The following is an 18460-nucleotide window of genomic DNA, read 5'->3' on the forward strand; positions in this document are numbered from 1 at the left end:
ATTGTGGGCGATGCTGGGAGGCGGGCATTGTGCATTGCGGGCCGATGCTGGGAGGCTGGCATTGTGCATTGCGGGCGATGCTGGGAGGCTGGCATTGTGCATTGCGGGTCGATGCTGGGAGGCTGGCATTGCGGGCCGATGCTGGGAGGCGGGCATTGCGGGCCGATGCTGGGAGGCGGGCTTTGTGCATTGCTGGTCGATGCTGGGAGGCTGGCATTGTGCATTGCGGGTCGATGCTGGGAGGCGGGCATTGCGGGCCGATGCTGGGAGGCGGGCATTGCGGGCCGATGCTGGCATTGTGCATTGCGGGCGATGCTGGGAGGCGGGCATTGCGGGCCGATGCTGGGAGGCGGGCATTGCAGGCCGATGCTGGGAGGCGGGCATTGCGGGCCGATGCTGGGAGGCTGGCATTGTGCATTGTGGGCCGATGCTGGGAGGCGGGCATTGCAGGCTGATGCTGGGAGGCGGGCATTGCGGGCGAAGCTGGGAGGCGGGCATTGCGGGCCGATGCTGGGAGGCGGGCATTGTGGGCCGATGCTGGGAGGCTGGCATTGTGCATTGCGGCCCGATGCTGGGAGGCGGGCATTGCGGGCTGATGCTGGGAGGCGGGCATTGCGGGCCGATGTTGGGAGGCGGGCATCTGGGAGGCGAGCATTGCGGGCCGATGCTGGGAGGCTGGCATTGTGGGCCGATGCTGGGAGGGGCTGGCATTGTGCATTGCGGGCTGATGCTGGGAGGCGGGCATTGTGGGCCGATGCTGGGAGGCAGGCATTGTGCATTGCGGGCCGATGCTGGGAGGTGGGCATTGCGGGCCGATGCTGGGAGGCGGGCATTGTGGGCCGATGCTGGGAGGCTGGCATTGTGCATTGCGGGCTGATGCTGGGAGGCGGGCATTGCGGGCCGATGCTGGGAGGCGGGCATTGCGGGCTGATGCTGGGAGGCTGGCATTGCGGGCCAATGCTGGCAGGCGGGCATTGCGGGCCGATGCTGGGAGGCTGGCATTGTGCATTGTGGGCCGATGCTGGGAGGCGGGCATTGCAGGCTGATGCTGGGAGGCGGGCATTGCGGGCGATGCTGGGAGGCGGGCATTGCGGGCCGATGCTGGGAGGCTGGCATTGCGGGCCAATGCTGGCAGGCGGGCATTGCGGGCCGATGCTGGGAGGCTGGCATTGTGCTTTGCGGGCCGATGCTGGGAGGCTGGTATTGCGGGCCGATGCTGGGAGGCTGGCATTGTGGGCCGATGCTGGGAGGCGGGCATTGCAGGCTGATGCTGGGAGGCGGCCATTGCGGGCGATGCTGGGAGGCGGGCATTGCAGGCTGATGCTGGGAGGCGGGCATTGCGGGGCATTGCTGGGAGGCTGGCATTGTGGGCCGATGCTGTGAGGCGGGCATTGCGGGCCGATGCTGGGAGGCTGGCATTGTGCATTGTGGGCCGATGCTGGGAGGCGGGCATTGCAGGCTGATGGTGGGAGGCGGGCATTGCGGGCAATGCTGGGATGCGGGCATTGCAGGCTGATGCTGGGAGGCGGGCATTGCGGGCGATGCTGGGAGGCGGGCATTGCAGGCTGATGCTGGGAGGCGGGCATTGTGCATTGCGGGCCGATGCTGGCAGGCGGGCATTGCGGGCCGATGCTGGGAGGCTGGCATTGCGTGCCAATGCTGGGAGGCTGGCATTGTGCATTGTGGGCCGATGCTGGGAGGCGGGCATTGCAGGCTGATGCTGGGAGGCGGGCATTGCGGGCGATGCTGGGAGGCAGGCATTGCGGGCCGATGCTGGGAGGCTGGCATTGCAGGCCAATGCTGGCAGGCGGGCATTGCGGGCCGATGCTGGGAGGCTTGCATTGTGCATTGTGGGCCGATGCTGGGAGGCGGGCATTGCAGGCTGATGCTGGGAGGCGGGCATTGTGGGCGATGCTGGGAGGCGGGCATTGTAGGCTGATGCTGGGAAGCGGGCATTGCGGGCCGATGCTGGGAGGCTGGCATTGTGTGCCGATGCTGAGAGGCGGGCATTGCGGGCCGATGCTGGGAGGCTGGCATTGCGGGCGATGCTGGGAGGCGGGCATTGCAGGCCGATGCTGGGAGGCGGGCATTGCGGGCCGATGCTGGGAGGCTGGCATTGTGCATTGCGGGCGATGCTGGGAGGCTGCCATTGTGGGCCGATGCTGGGAGGCTGGCATTGTGCATTGTGGGCCGATGCTGGGAGTCGGGCATTGCAGGCTGATGCTGGGAGGCAGGCATTGCGGGCGATGCTGGGAGGCGGGCATTGCAGGCTGATGCTGGGAGGCGGGCATTGCGGGCCGATGCTGGGAGGCTGGCATTGTGGGCCGATGCTGGGAGGCGGGCATTGTGCATTGCGGGCCGATGCTGGGAGGCTGGCATTGCGGGCCGATGCTGGGAGGCAGGCATTTTGGGCAGATGCTGGGAGGCTGGCATTGTGCATTGCGGGCCGATGCTGGGAGGCTGGCATTGCGGGCCTATGCTGGGAGGCTGGCATTGTGGGCAGATGCTGGGAGGCAGGCATTGCGGGCGATGCTGGGAGGCGGGCATTGCAGGCTGATGCTGGGAGGCGGGCATTGTGGGCGATGCTGGGAGGTGGGCATTGCAGGCTGATGCTGGGAGGCGGGCATTGCGGGCCGATGCTGGGAGGTTGGCATTGTGGGCCGATGCTGGGAGGCGGGCATTGCGGGCCGATGCTGGGATGCGGGCATTGCGGGCGATGCTGGGAGGCGGGCATTGCAGGCCGATGCTGGGAGGCGGGCATTGCGGGCCGATGCTGGGAGGCTGGCATTGTGCATTGCGGGCGATGCTGGGAGGCTGGCATTGCGGGCCGATGCTGGGAGGCTGGCATTGTGCATTGTGGGCCGATGCTGGGAGGCGGGCATTGCAGGCTGATGCTCAGAGGCAGGCATTGCGGGCGATGCTGGGAGGCGGGCATTGCAGGCTGATGCTGGGAGGCGGGCATTGCGGGCCGATGCTGGGAGGCTGGCATTGTGGGCCGATGCTGGGAGGCTGGCATTGTGCATTGCGGGCCGATGCTGGGAGGCTGGCATTGCGGGCCGATGCTGGGAGGCAGGCATTTTGGGCAGATGCTGGGAGGCTGGCATTGTGCATTGCGGGCCGATGCTGGGAGGCTGGCATTTCGGGCCGATGCTGGGAGGCTGGCATTGTGGGCAGATGCTGGGAGGCAGGCATTGTGCATTGCGGGCCGATGCTGGGAGGCGGGCATTGCGGGCCGATGCTGGGAGGCAGGCATTTTGGGCAGATGCTGGGAGGCTGGCATTGTGCATTGCGGGCCGATGCTGGGAGGCTGGCATTGTGGGCCGATGGTTAGAGGCGGGCATTGCGGGCCGATGCTGGGAGGCGGGCATTGCGGGCCGATGCTGGGAGGCTGGCATTGTGCATTGCGGGCCAATGCTGGCAGGCGGGCATTGCGGGCCGATGCTGGGAGGCTGGCATTGTGCATTGCGGGCCGATGCTGGGAGGCGGGCATTGCGGGCCGATGCTGGGAGGCGGGCATTGCAGGCTGATGCTTGGAGGCGGGCATTGCGGACGATGCTGGGAGGCGGGCATTACGGGCCGATGCTGGGAGGCGGGCTTTGTGCATTGCTGGTCGATGCTGGGAGGCGGGCATTGCGGGCCGATGCTGGGAGGCGGGCATTGCGGGCCGATGCTGGCATTGTGCATTGCGGGCCAATGCTGGCAGGCGAGCATTGCGGGCCGATGCTGGGAGGCTGGCATTGCGGGCCGATGCTGGGAGGCAGGCATTTTGGGCAGATGCTGGGAGGCTGGCATTGTGCATTGCGGGCCGATGCTGGGAGGCTGGCATTGTGCATTGCGGGCCAATGCTGGCAGGCGGGCATTGCGGGCCGATGCTGGGAGGCTGGCATTGTGCATTGTGGGCCGATGCTGGGAGGCGGGCATTGCAGGCTGATGCTGGGAGGCGGGCATTGCGGGCGATGCTGGGAGGCGGGCATTGCGGGCCGATGCTGGGAGGCTGGCATTGCGGGCCAATGCTGGCAGGCGGGCATTGCGGGCCGATGCTGGGAGGCTGGCATTGTGCTTTGCGGGCCGATGCTGGGAGGCTGGTATTGCGGGCCGATGCTGGGAGGCTGGCATTGTGGGCCGATGCTGGGAGGCGGGCATTGCAGGCTGATGCTGGGAGGCGGCCATTGCGGGCGATGCTGGGAGGCGGGCATTGCAGGCTGATGCTGGGAGGCGGGCATTGCGGGCCGATGCTGGGAGGCTGGCATTGTGGGCCGATGCTGTGAGGCGGGCATTGCGGGCCGATGCTGGGAGGCTGGCATTGTGCATTGTGGGCCGATGCTGGGAGGCGGGCATTGCAGGCTGATGGTGGGAGGCGGGCATTGCGGGCAATGCTGGGATGCGGGCATTGCAGGCTGATGCTGGGAGGCGGGCATTGCGGGCGATGCTGGGAGGCGGGCATTGCAGGCTGATGCTGGGAGGCGGGCATTGTGCATTGCGGGCCGATGCTGGCAGGCGGGCATTGCGGGCCGATGCTGGGAGGCTGGCATTGCGTGCCAATGCTGGGAGGCTGGCATTGTGCATTGTGGGCCGATGCTGGGAGGCGGGCATTGCAGGCTGATGCTGGGAGGCGGGCATTGCGGGCGATGCTGGGAGGCAGGCATTGCGGGCCGATGCTGGGAGGCTGGCATTGCAGGCCAATGCTGGCAGGCGGGCATTGCGGGCCGATGCTGGGAGGCTTGCATTGTGCATTGTGGGCCGATGCTGGGAGGCGGGCATTGCAGGCTGATGCTGGGAGGCGGGCATTGTGGGCGATGCTGGGAGGCGGGCATTGTAGGCTGATGCTGGGAAGCGGGCATTGCGGGCCGATGCTGGGAGGCTGGCATTGTGTGCCGATGCTGAGAGGCGGGCATTGCGGGCCGATGCTGGGAGGCTGGCATTGCGGGCGATGCTGGGAGGCGGGCATTGCAGGCCGATGCTGGGAGGCGGGCATTGCGGGCCGATGCTGGGAGGCTGGCATTGTGCATTGCGGGCGATGCTGGGAGGCTGCCATTGTGGGCCGATGCTGGGAGGCTGGCATTGTGCATTGTGGGCCGATGCTGGGAGTCGGGCATTGCAGGCTGATGCTGGGAGGCAGGCATTGCGGGCGATGCTGGGAGGCGGGCATTGCAGGCTGATGCTGGGAGGCGGGCATTGCGGGCCGATGCTGGGAGGCTGGCATTGTGGGCCGATGCTGGGAGGCGGGCATTGTGCATTGCGGGCCGATGCTGGGAGGCTGGCATTGCGGGCCGATGCTGGGAGGCAGGCATTTTGGGCAGATGCTGGGAGGCTGGCATTGTGCATTGCGGGCCGATGCTGGGAGGCTGGCATTGCGGGCCTATGCTGGGAGGCTGGCATTGTGGGCAGATGCTGGGAGGCAGGCATTGCGGGCGATGCTGGGAGGCGGGCATTGCAGGCTGATGCTGGGAGGCGGGCATTGTGGGCGATGCTGGGAGGTGGGCATTGCAGGCTGATGCTGGGAGGCGGGCATTGCGGGCCGATGCTGGGAGGTTGGCATTGTGGGCCGATGCTGGGAGGCGGGCATTGCGGGCCGATGCTGGGATGCGGGCATTGCGGGCGATGCTGGGAGGCGGGCATTGCAGGCCGATGCTGGGAGGCGGGCATTGCGGGCCGATGCTGGGAGGCTGGCATTGTGCATTGCGGGCGATGCTGGGAGGCTGGCATTGCGGGCCGATGCTGGGAGGCTGGCATTGTGCATTGTGGGCCGATGCTGGGAGGCGGGCATTGCAGGCTGATGCTCAGAGGCAGGCATTGCGGGCGATGCTGGGAGGCGGGCATTGCAGGCTGATGCTGGGAGGCGGGCATTGCGGGCCGATGCTGGGAGGCTGGCATTGTGGGCCGATGCTGGGAGGCGGGCATTGTGCATTGCGGGCCGATGCTGGGAGGCTGGCATTGCGGGCCGATGCTGGGAGGCAGGCATTTTGGGCAGATGCTGGGAGGCTGGCATTGTGCATTGCGGGCCGATGCTGGGAGGCTGGCATTTCGGGCCGATGCTGGGAGGCTGGCATTGTGGGCAGATGCTGGGAGGCAGGCATTGTGCATTGCGGGCCGATGCTGGGAGGCGGGCATTGCGGGCCGATGCTGGGAGGCAGGCATTTTGGGCAGATGCTGGGAGGCTGGCATTGTGCATTGCGGGCCGATGCTGGGAGGCTGGCATTGTGGGCCGATGGTTAGAGGCGGGCATTGCGGGCCGATGCTGGGAGGCGGGCATTGCGGGCCGATGCTGGGAGGCTGGCATTGTGCATTGCGGGCCAATGCTGGCAGGCGGGCATTGCGGGCCGATGCTGGGAGGCTGGCATTGTGCATTGCGGGCCGATGCTGGGAGGCGGGCATTGCGGGCCGATGCTGGGAGGCGGGCATTGTTATTGTTATTGTTATTGTTATTTTGCACTTATATAGCGCCTTATATACCATTGGTATGGTCTGAAGGCGCTGGTAGGTTGAACGCCCTTGGGAACCGAAGTTCGGATCAGTAGAGAGAGTAGGGAGAGTCAAAAGGTGCGTGTGAGCACTGGATATGTGTGCAGCTTGTGCGGTACACGTGTAAAAGCTGCTTCTTATCGGTAGGTGTGGTGGTTGAGAGATCAGGAGAATGTGTTCGTTCTGGCAGGATTTATCCGGAACGGATGTGGCTGCGTTAGGCCTGAGGAAAACGCCTGGCTGGGGGTGTGGGACCAGCAGTGTTTACATAGAATGATGTGTAAGTAAGCGGTGGATGTTCGTATGAGAACAGTTATACCGAATGGTGTCATAGTATCTCTGTGTTCTAGTTGAGTGGTGATGTAAGGAGAGAGTAAGCGTGGGGTGTGGTGTGATGGGTTATATGCTCTTTCAGTGTGCGAACTTCTAAGTGCAACTTTCCGCCCTCCGCAGTCATCCGCCCTCCGCAGTCATCCGCCCTCCGCAGTCATCCGCCATCCACACTCATCTTCCAAAGGTGTCCGCCCTCCACAGTCATCCGCCCTCCACAGTCATCCGCCCTCCACAGTCATCCGCCCTCCACAGTCATCCGCCCCCACAGTCATCCGCCCTCCACAGGTATCCGCCCTCCACAGGCATCAGCCCTCCACACACATCATCCCCAGGCAACCGCTCTCTACAGTCTTCCGCCATCCATACCCATTTTCCAAAGGCATTCGCCCTCCACAGTCGTCCGCCTTCCCCAGTTATCTGCCCTCCACGGTCATCTGCCCTCCACAGTCATCTGCCCTCCACAGTCATCTGCCCTCCACAGTCATCTGCCCTCCACAGTCATCTGCCCTCCACAGTCATCTGCCCTCCACAGTCATCTGCCCTCTGCCCTCCACAGGCATCAGCCTTCCACAGGTATCAGCCCTCCACAGGTATCAGCCCTCCACAGGTATCAGCCCTCCACACACATCATCCCCACACATCATCCCCAGGCTCTCCACAGTCTTCCGCCATCCATACCCATTTTCCAAAGGCATTCGCCCTCCACAGTCGTCCGCCTTCCCCAGTCATCTGTCTTCCACGGTCATCTGCCCTCCACGGTCATCTGCCCTCCACAGTCATCTGCCCTCCACAGTCATCTGCCCTCCACAGTCATCTGCCCTCCACAGTCATCTGCCCTCCACAGTCATCTGCCCTCCACAGTCATCTGCCCTCCACAGTCATCTGCCCTCCACAGTCATCTGCCCTCTGCCCTCCACAGTCATCTGCCCTCTGCCCTCCACAGTCATCTGCCCTCTGCCCTCCACAGTCATCTGCCCTCCACAGTCATCTGCCCTCCACAGTCATCTGCCCTCCACAGTCATCTGCCCTCCACAGTCATCTGCCCTCCACAGTCTTCTGCCCTCCATAGTCTTCTGCCCTCCACAGTCTTCTGCCCTCCACAGTCAACTGCCCTCCACAGTCAACTGCCCTCCACAGTCAACTGTCCTCTACCGTCATCCGCCCTCCACCGTCATCCGCCCTCCACCGTCATCCGTTTTCCACTGTCATCCGCTCTCAACAGATTATCGCTTTCCGACGGACATCCGCCCTCCACAGTCATCTTCCACAGGCATACACCCTTCACAGGCACACATCCTCCGCAGTCATCCGCGCGGACGACCGTCATCCGCCCTCCACAGTCATCCGCCCTCCACAGTCACCCGCACTCCGTAATCACCCGCACTCCGTAATCACCCGCACTCCGTAATCACCCGCACTCCGTAATCACCCGCACTCCGTAATCACCCGCACTCCGTAATCACCCGCACTCCGTAATCATCCGCACTCCGTAATCATCCGCACTCCGTAATCATCCGCACTCCGTAATCATCCGCACTCCGTAATCATCCGCCCTCCACAGTCATCCGCCCTCTACCGTTATCCGCCTTCCACAGTCATCCGCCTTCCACAGTCATGCGCCATTCCACAGTCATCCGCCCTCCGTAATCATCTGTCAGCAGCGTTCATCTTCCACGCGCATTCCACTCGTTGGTACTCAATCGGTCTCCCACTGCCGGCCTCTCACCCTACACATTCCTCTGCTTTCGACATTCTTCCGCTCTTCCACACCCTGTCGCTCCCCCATTCATTCGCTGATACTTTTCTCTATTCATTACGCGCATCTGCTCTAGACGTTCTTCTGCTCTGTATGCACTCTTCGATCAACAAGCTCCTTCGCTCTGCATGCTCTTCCAATTCTCCACCTTCCTCCACTTTCTACACATAGCCGCTCTTCATACTTGGACCGCTTTCTACAGTCAGTTGGTTCACCTTCCTCCACTTTCTACACATAGCCGCTCTTCATACTTGGACCGCTTTCTACAGTCAGTTGGTTTACATACTCATCCGTCATCCCCATCGATTTTGCTCGTATTATTTATCGGGTCTCCAGACCCAACCGTCTGCCAGACGCACCAGTCAACCGCTTTCATCCTCCACATTCATTTATACTTGTCTAGAATCATCTTTATTCATTCGCCCTTCTCAATCATCCGTTCACCACACTTATCGTCTTTCCAAGCTCGTCCATGCTCTATTTTTCTTTTATCCAGTGGTCAATTCGTGTTATTGACTTCACTGTTTACATCTACATTACTCGCTTAAATTTCTTTTCTGAATATTTGATACAATCCGTATTTTTTTTTTTTTTTTTTTTTTTTTTTTTTTTTTTTATTTTTTGCATTTGGTTTTGCTTTGGGTGCTTCGCTGGGTCGGTGTTATTTTGATGATGTTAGAATGGAACCGGTTGGTTTTTAGGGAAAGAGCCAGGTTTTCAGTAGTTTGCGGAAAGCTGTTAGCTCCTCGGTTAGCCTGATGTGGGGTGGGAGAGAGTTCCACAGGGTTGGGGCTAGGGCTGAGAATGATGCTCCGCCTAACCTGACTGAGTTTGTCTTAGGAATTACTAGGAGGCCGGCTGTGCTTGATCTGAGGGTGCGAGTGGGGTGATAGGCTATTAGTTTTTCTTGAAGATATTGTGGTCCAGTTTTATGTACTGCTCGATGGGTGAGGCATAAGGTTTTGAAAGCTATCCTACGGGCTACTGGAAGCCAGTGGAGTGTCTTGAGGGCTGGGGATACGTGGTCTCTTGGACCAAGCGCAAGTAGCACTTTGGCCGCCGCGTTTTGTGCTCTTTGAAGTTTGTTCATTTGGTAGGCATGGATTCCGAGGTATAGGGGGTTGCCGTAGTCCAGCCGTGAGATGACGATTGATTGTACCGCAGAGACTCTGTTAGGAAATGATAGATATGGAAAGATGCGCCTAAGGTTTTTGAGGTGGTAGTGGCAGGACTTTGAGACATTGTTGACTTGGCGCGAGAGTGTTAGGTCAGAGTCTAGGGTGCATCCAAGATTTTTCACTGTGTTGGAGGGTATCGGTGAGTTGCCCATGGCGGTTGGCCAGGGAAGAGGGTGCGGGAGAAGATCTGGGTTGCCGCACACCATGATTTCTGTTTTGGAGGGGTTTAACAGGAGGTGGTTTTGGGTCATCCAGCGTTCAATGTTAAGGAGGCAGGATGCCAGGTCAGGTCGTGAGTTAGGATTCGTGTTCAGGAATTTTAGAATTAGTTGTGTGTCATCGGCGTAATTGTAACATAGGATGTTGTGTGCACGAATTATCGGTGGGAGGGTGACCAGGTAGAGATTGAAGAGGAGGGCAGATAGACACGCTCCTTGTGGGACTCCTGTGTCAACTGGTCGGGCTTGGGAGGTAAAGTTGGAGAGTGTCGTTATTTGGTGCCTGTCCTTGAGGAATGAGGCTATCCATTTGAGGGCGGTTCCACGTATTCCTAGGGAGTGGAGGCGATCAAGGAGTATTGAGTGATTGATCGTGTCAAAGGCGGCTGATAGGTCGAGAAGGATTAGTGCGGCGCATCCCGCGGAGTCAGCAGTCATTTTAAGGTCGTCCCAGATAGAGGTTAGGGTGGTTTCAGTTCCGTGACAAGTTCTGAAGCCTGATTGGGCGGGGTCTAGGAGTTTGTTGGCTTCAACAAAGGCGTTAAGTTGAGAGTAGGCGGTTCGGTCAATGAGTTTGGCGAGGAACCTGGTGTTTGATATGGGGCGGTAGTTTTTGGGCTCAAGCGGGTCGAGCGAGGGTTTTTTAATCAGGGGTTTGACGTGCGCTAACTTGAATGCGTCTGGAAAGGTACCGGAAGAGAGGGAAGCATTTATGATGGATCTTGCGTGTTCTCCTGCACAGGTGGAGGCAAAGATTTCTTTAAGGGTAGTGGCAGGGCATGGGTCCAGTGGTGATCCGGATGGTTTGCGGGCAGATAGGAGTTTGAGAAACTGTTCTGTTGTTAATGGACTGAAGGAGTCGAACGTTGGTTGCGTGGGGGATGTAGCTGATGGGTTGGGTGGTAAGGGCTGAGGATTGTCTAGTGGCTGTAGGAGTGCTAGTTTGGAGGTTAGAGTATTTGTCCTTTCTGTAGCAGTGGAGTAGAAGTGGAGGGAGAGAGAGTCACAGAGTGATTGCGATGCGGTCGGGATGGTTGTGTTACAAGCTGGGTTGGTGAATTCGGAGATAATTTTGTGGAGTTCTTTGCTTGGGTTTTTGCAGTTTAGGATTCGGGAGTTGTAGTGGGCTTTTTTAGTTTTCCGGATTTCGGCTTTGTACCGATACAGGTGTCGGGCTAAGGTGGTCCTGCTCTCATGGGTTTTCTCTTTATGCCATTTGCGTTCTAGGTGTTTGTATAGTCGTTTAGTGTTCTTCAGCTCAGGAGTGAACCATCTGGGGAAAGGGCCACGGCGGATTGATGGTTTGCAGGGGGGGGTGAGGCGCATTAGAGATGCGCTAAGCCATGAATCAAGGGCCTCAGGGGTGAGATGGTTGTTGAGAGGGCAGGATGGTGGTGGGGACTGGAGGAGAGCCTCGGCTAGGTCTGGGGTGATTATTAGTTTCTTCCAGCATTTGCCTATGTTCGGAGGTTCGGATACGAGTAGGGGGAGGGGTTCGGGTGAGTGGATGGTGAAAGAGAGAATGTAGTGATCAGACCAGATGATAGGGGTGGGCGGCATTAGCTGAATCAGGTTGTTGGAGCTAAAGATGGCATCGAGAGTGTGTCCTTTATAGTGGGTCGGTCCGTTTATGTGGGGTTGGAGGTTAATTGCATCTAATCCGTCAACCAGGGAGTATGTCATAGGGTTGGTGGGGATGTCGAGCCATATGTTGAAGTCTCCAAGAAGGGTGAGGTTGGGATGGTTTAGTTGGAGGGTGGCGATAGAGTCGCAAAGGTTATTTGCGAAGTGTCTATCGTAGCCTGGGGGCCTGTAGATTATTAGGAAGCTATGTGAGAGCGATGGTGAGAGGGATAGTTTAACAAGGAGAGATTCGCAGGATGGAATGGAGGGTTGGTTATTGATGATTGAGGCGCGGAAGAGAGATTTGAAGACGAATGCTAGCCCTCCTCCCCTGGACGGACGGTTCAGTGGGATGAGGGAGTAGTTGGGGGGAAAGGCTTCGTTGGCGATTGGGCCGAAGTCGTCAGAGAGCCAGGTTTCAGTGATGAAAACTAGGTCTGGTTTGTCAGAGGTGAGGAGGTCAAAGATGGAGTGTCTGTTTTTTGCTATTGATCGGGCGTTAAATAGGATGCAGTTCACATCGGTAGTCGGGGATGATCTTGGTGGTGGGGGGTGAGGGTGCAGTGGTGGAGAGTTTGGGCGGGGGAGGGTGGGTTGGGTGGTGATGGATGGGAATAGTGGGCGAGCAGAGAGATTGGCAGGCTTCGGGAGGGGTTGGGAGGCTGCGTGTGATAGGATGGTCGGGTTTTGGAAAGGGGATTTGAAAGAGGGATGTTGACGGTAAGGAGTTTCAGTTGCAGCTGATGAGAAATCGAGGGAGAGGGGTTTCAGGTGGGGGGAGGCCGCGGGGGAGAGGGGGGATTGCGGGATAGATGTGGTTGGTCGAGATAGGGGGGGCGAGGAGTGCTGTGGGATTGAGGGGGACCAGGAACGTTTCCTCTTTAGTTTCCTTGCTGCGACTGGTGTGTGGGAGAGAGTGGGGGGGTCGGAGGGTGAGTGGGAGGCAGCTTCGGTTCTTGCTAGGGCTAGCCGTGCAGTTTTTAGGGAGGGGAAGGGGTGAGGTCGAGTGGGGATGGTGGCAGGGGTATAAGGGGAGGGCGGGAGTTGGGTGGTTGCAGGGTGGGGTGTGACAGGTGTGATAGAGAGGGGAGCGGGTATGGGTAATGGTGGTGGGTCAGGGGTGGGGTTCAGAGGATGAGTGGTCTTGGGGTGGGTGGCTCGCCATCGTGCCCCCCTTGCTTGGTGTTTGGAGAGGGGAAGAGCAGGGGGTGCGAGATAGGGTGGGGGGGTTTGGGTGCGGCGGGAGGGGACGGGAGACAGATCGGAGAGCGGGGGTGGTCCATGGGTGGTGTTTCTGACTGATTCTGGTGGAGTGGGTGCACTCATGATTGGTGCGAGTTTTAAGATTGGTTTAGGAGGGTTTTCTGATTGTAGTTCTAAGGTCGGTGATGATACGCTTTTGGGCACCCTTCAGGGTTCAACTGCTCAAACCTGAGATCCTTCCTATAACATGGGATGTGATATCAACTCCTTCCTATTCCAATCCTGAGACCCTTCCTATACCATGAGATGTGATATCTTAGGCACACTTCAGGGTTCGACTGCTCAAGAAGGTATTAGATTTATTTAGTGCTTACTAGCTAGAGTTTTAAACAGAGATTATTTTAGTTTGTTGGGTACCTTTCTAGGTTCCTCTGTCGCCAGGGAGGATATTCGGACAGCTTCAAGATTTTATTTGCTTAGAAGGGGTATTAGGTTGTTAGTCTCAGAGAGACTTCTTAGAGGGGTTATTGGGCACAACTTCTACATACACACGTAGGCTATAGGAGTGTAATACTTAATGAATGCAATTCGGAACACTACTAAAATTTAACTTTTTCAGAGGGGTTATCGGGCGCAGTTTCTAATTGTAGTTTCGGGGACAATTCTAAATGCCAGTTTCTTAGAGAGGCTATTGGGGGTAGCTTCAGAGATGCAATTGGGAACACTTCTAAATGCTGTTTTCTTAGAGAAGCTATTTGGCACAGCACCTAATGCAGTTGGGGAGACTACTAAATGCAATTGGGGACACTTCTAAATGCAGCTTTCTTCAGAGAGGCTATTGGGCGCAACACCTAAATGCAATTGGGAGCACTATTAATTGCAGTTGCGAGTACTATTAACTGGTATTAGGAACACTTCTAAGATGCAACTTTCCTCAGAGAGGTTCTTGAGTGCAGCACCTAAATGCAATTGGGAGCACTATTAAATGCAGTTGCGAGCACTACTAAATGATATTGGGAACACTTCTAGACGCATTGGGCGCAACTCTTACATGCAATTGGTAACTATACTTAATGTAATTGGGAGCACTACTCAAGGCTATTGGGCGCAACTCCTAAATGCAATTGGGGACACTTCTACGTGCAATTTTCCTCAGAGAGACTATTGGACACAACACCTGAATGCAATTGGGGATACTTCTAAATGGAGTTTTGCTCAGAGAGGCTATTGGGCCCAACACCTAAATGCAATTGGGAACACTATTAAATGCAGTTGGGAACACTACTGAATGCATTTGAGAACACTTCTAAATGCAACTTTCCTGCGAGGGGCTATTGGGCACGACTCGTGAATGCAATTGGGAACACTTCTAAATGCAATTTACCTCAGAGAGGTTATTGGGCACAACACCTGGATGCAATTGGGAACATTATTAAATGTAATTGAGGACACTTCTAGATGCAATTTTCATTAGAGAGGCTAATGGGCGTAACTTCAGAATGCTATTGGGATCACTTTCTAAATGCAATTGGGATTAGGTGAGAGGCTATTCTATACGCAATTGGGAACACTTCTAAATGCAACTTTCCTGGGAGAGGCTATTGGGCGCAGCTTCAGGATGCAGTTGGGAACACAGCTAGATGCAATTGTGAATACTTCTACATGCAACTATCCTCAGAGAGGCTAATGGGCACAATACCTAAATGTGGGAACACAGCTAGATGCAATTGTGAATAATTCTACATGCGACTTTCCTCAGAGAGGCTATTGGGCGCAACACCTAAATGCAATTGGGAACACTTCTAAATGTAATTTTCCTCAGAGAGGCTATTGGGCGCCACTCCTGAATGCAATTGGGAACGGTTCTAAATGCAACTTTCTTCAAAGAGGCTAGTGGGCACAGCACCTAAATGCAATTGGGAACACTTCTAGATGCAACTTTCTTCAAAGAGGCTAGTGGGCACAGCACCAAATGCAATTGGGAACACTTCTAGATGCAACTTTCTTCAAGGGGGCTAGTGGGCACAGCACCTAAATGCAATTGGGAACACTTCTAGATGCAACTTTCTTCAAAGAGGCTAGTGGGCACAGCACCAAATGCAATTGGGAACACTTCTAGATGCAACTTTCTTCAAAGAGGCTAGTGGGCACAGCACCTAAATGCAATTGGGAACACTTCTAGATGCAACTTTCTTCAAAGAGGCTGGTGGGCACAGCACCTAAATGCAATTGGGAACACTTCTAGATGCAACTTTCTTCAAAGAGGCTGGTGGGCACAGCACCTAAATGCAATTGGGAACACTTCTAGATGCAACTTTCCTCAGAGAGGCTATTGGGCGCAATACCTAAATGCAATTGGGAACACTTCTAAATGTAATTTTCCTCAGAGAGGCTATTGGGCGCCACTCCTGAATGCAATTGGGAACGGTTCTAAATGCAACTTTCTTCAAAGAGGCTAGTGGGCACAGCACCTAAATGCAATTGGGAACACTTCTAGATGCAACTTTCTTCAAAGAGGCTAGTGGGCACAGCACCTAAATGCAATTGGGAACACTTCTAGATGCAACTTTCTTCAAAGAGGCTGGTGGGCACAGCACCTAAATGCAATTGGGAACACTTCTAGATGCAACTTTCCTCAGAGAGGCTATTGGGCGCAATACCTAAATGCAATTGGGAACACTTCTAAATGTAATTTTCCTCAGAGAGGCTATTGGGCGCCACTCCTGAATGCAATTGGGAACGGTTCTAAATGCAACTTTCTTCAAAGAGGCTAGTGGGCACAGCACCTAAATGCAATTGGGAACACTTCTAGATGCAACTTTCTTCAAAGAGGCTAGTGGGCACAGCACCAAATGCAATTGGGAACACTTCTAGATGCAACTTTCTTCAAGGGGGCTAGTGGGCACAGCACCTAAATGCAATTGGGAACACTTCTAGATGCAACTTTCTTCAAAGAGGCTAGTGGGCACAGCACCAAATGCAATTGGGAACACTTCTAGATGCAACTTTCTTCAAAGAGGCTAGTGGGCACAGCACCTAAATGCAGTTGGGAACAATTCTAGATGCAACTTTCTTCAAAGAGGCTAGTGGGCACAGCGCCTAAATGCAATTGGGAACACTTCTAGATGCAACTTTCTTCAAAGAGGCTAGTGGGCGCAGCGCCTAAATGCAATTGGGAACACTTCTAGATGCAACTTTCTTCAAAGAGGCTAGTGGGCGCAGCACCTAAATGCAATTGGGAACACTTCTAGATGCAACTTTCTTCAAAGAGGCTAGTGGGCACAGCACCTAAATGCAATTGGGAACACTTCTAGATGCAACTTTCTTCAAAGAGGCTAGTGGGCACAGCACCTAAATGCAATTGGGAACACTTCTAGATGCACTTTCTTCAAAGAGGCTAGTGGGCACAGCACCTAAATGCAATTGGGAACACTTCTAGATGCACTTTCTTCAAAGAGGCTAGTGGGCACAGCACCTAAATGCAATTGGGAACACTTCTAAATGCGATTTTTCTTAGAGAGGCTAATGGGCGCGGTTCAGAGAGAGGCTATTGGGCACAATTTCTTAATACACTTATAGGTTATTGGGTACAACTTCCAAATGCAAATTTCACATACAGAGGGCAGAGTTTCAGAATGCAAATATAGTGAATTTACGGTGGCGATGCTTTGATTAGTTGAGTGGTAGGGTAGTATGGCCTGAGGTAATTGCTTCTGGCCCCGCCCTTTCCACACTTACTTGATGTTGGCTTCTTGCTTCTCCTGCTGATACCTGCAGATACAACCTGGAGCCGTCTCTGTAGGAGCCGTCCTTTGCCTCAGGTCCTTAGCCGATGGGCTGCCGGGCAGAGGGCTGCCCTGGAGGGACTGGTAATGAGTGCAGATCTTCTTGTCAGGGCCAATCAGGGGCGGGAGGCGGGTCGGGAGGGGGAGAGAGAGCGCGAGGGCCGGGCAGGCTACGGTGCACGCAGGTGCAGGGGGCCTCTAGAGGGACTGGATGGGGACAGGATCAGGGCCCAGAACGGGGACCACGGATGCCACCAGAAGGGTGGATTTGGCGGCTAAACACAGGCGGCTGCACTCACCAGGCTCTGGGGGGCTATGGGAGCCGGGCCAGGCACGCGAGTAGCTAGGGAAGATGCGAGGGTTGGATTGACCAATGGGAGGGGGTGGGCGGGAGCGGGAGGCGGGGAGGGCCGGGGAATGAGGAAATGGATGCGGGGAGGGAAAGGGAGGCGGATGGGCTACGGGGGGGGAACGGGGACCACGGATGCCACCAGAAGGGTGGATTTGGCGGCTAAACACAGGCGGCTGCACTCACCAGGCTCTGGGGGGCTATGGGAGCCGGGCCAGGCACGCGAGTAGCTAGGGAAGATGCGAGGGTTGGATTGACCAATGGGAGGGGGTGGGCGGGAGCGGGAGGCGGGGAGGGCCGGGGAATGAGGAAATGGATGCGGGGAGGGAAAGGGAGGCGGATGGGCTACGGGGGGGGAACGGGGACCACGGATGCCACCAGAAGGGTGGATTTGGCGGCTAAACACAGGCGGCTGCACTCACCAGGCTCTGGGGGGCTATGGGAGCCGGGCCAGGCACGCGAGTAGCTAGGGAAGATGCGAGGGTTGGATTGACCAATGGGAGGGGGTGGGCGGGAGCGGGAGGCGGGGAGGGCCGGGGAATGAGGAAATGGATGCGGGGAGGGAAAGGGAGGCGGATGGGCTACGGGGGGGGAACGGGGACCACGGATGCCACCAGAAGGGTGGATTTGGCGGCTAAACACAGGCGGCTGCACTCACCAGGCTCTGGGGGGCTATGGGAGCCGGGCCAGGCACGCGAGTAGCTAGGGAAGATGCGAGGGTTGGATTGACCAATGGGAGGGGGTGGGCGGGAGCGGGAGGCGGGGAGGGCCGGGGAATGAGGAAATGGATGCGGGGAGGGAAAGGGAGGCGGATGGGCTACGGGGGGGGAACGGGGACCACGGATGCCACCAGAAGGGTGGATTTGGCGGCTAAACACAGGCGGCTGCACTCACCAGGCTGATGCTTGGAGGCGGGCATTGCGGGCGATGCTGGGAGGCGGGCATTACGGGCCGATGCTGGGAGGCGGGCTTTGTGCATTGCTGGTCGATGCTGGGAGGCGGGCATTGCGGGCCGATGCTGGGAGGCGGGCATTGCGGGCCGATGCTGGCATTGTGCATTGCGGGCCAATGCTGGCAGGCGAGCATTGCGGGCCGATGCTGGGAGGCTGGCATTGCGGGCCGATGCTGGGAGGCAGGCATTTTGGGCAGATGCTGGGAGGCTGGCATTGTGCATTGCGGGCCGATGCTGGGAGGCTGGCATTGTGCATTGCGGGCGATGCTGGGAGGCGGGCATTGTGCATTGCGGGCCGATGCTGGGAGGCTGGCATTGCGGGCCGATGCTGGGAGGCAGGCATTTTGGGCAGATGCTGGGAGGCTGGCATTGTGCATTGCGGGCCGATGCTGGGAGGCTGGCATTGCGGGCCGATGCTGGGAGGCTGGCATTGTGGGCAGATGCTGGGAGGCAGGCATTGTGCATTGCGGGCCGATGCTGGGAGGCAGGCATTTTGGGCAGATGCTGGGAGGCTGGCATTGTGCATTGCGGGCCGATGCTGGGAGGCTGGCATTGTGGGCCGATGCTGGGAGGTGGGCATTGCGGGCCGATGCTGGGAGGC

General features: G+C 57.5%; 1 protein-coding gene across 2 annotated transcripts in view; it reads right to left on the reverse strand.

Moving 5' to 3' along the window:
- Positions 1 to 17925, reverse strand: part of LOC138452921 (zinc finger protein 182-like) — a 77893-nt gene extending 59968 nt beyond the window's left edge. Inside the window, exon 1 of one of the 2 annotated variants that reach the window (XM_069605272.1) lies at positions 16512 to 17925. The gene's annotated coding sequence lies outside the window, so the exon portion shown is untranslated. The remainder of the gene's footprint in view (positions 1 to 16511) is intronic. The other variant, XM_069605271.1, reaches the window with a different exon arrangement.
- Positions 17926 to 18460: the final 535 nt, after the last annotated feature.

Source organism: Ambystoma mexicanum, chromosome 4p (genome assembly GCF_040938575.1).
Source record: "Ambystoma mexicanum isolate Mex_15411 chromosome 4p, UKY_AmexF1_1, whole genome shotgun sequence".
Taxonomy (NCBI): domain Eukaryota; kingdom Metazoa; phylum Chordata; class Amphibia; order Caudata; family Ambystomatidae; genus Ambystoma; species Ambystoma mexicanum.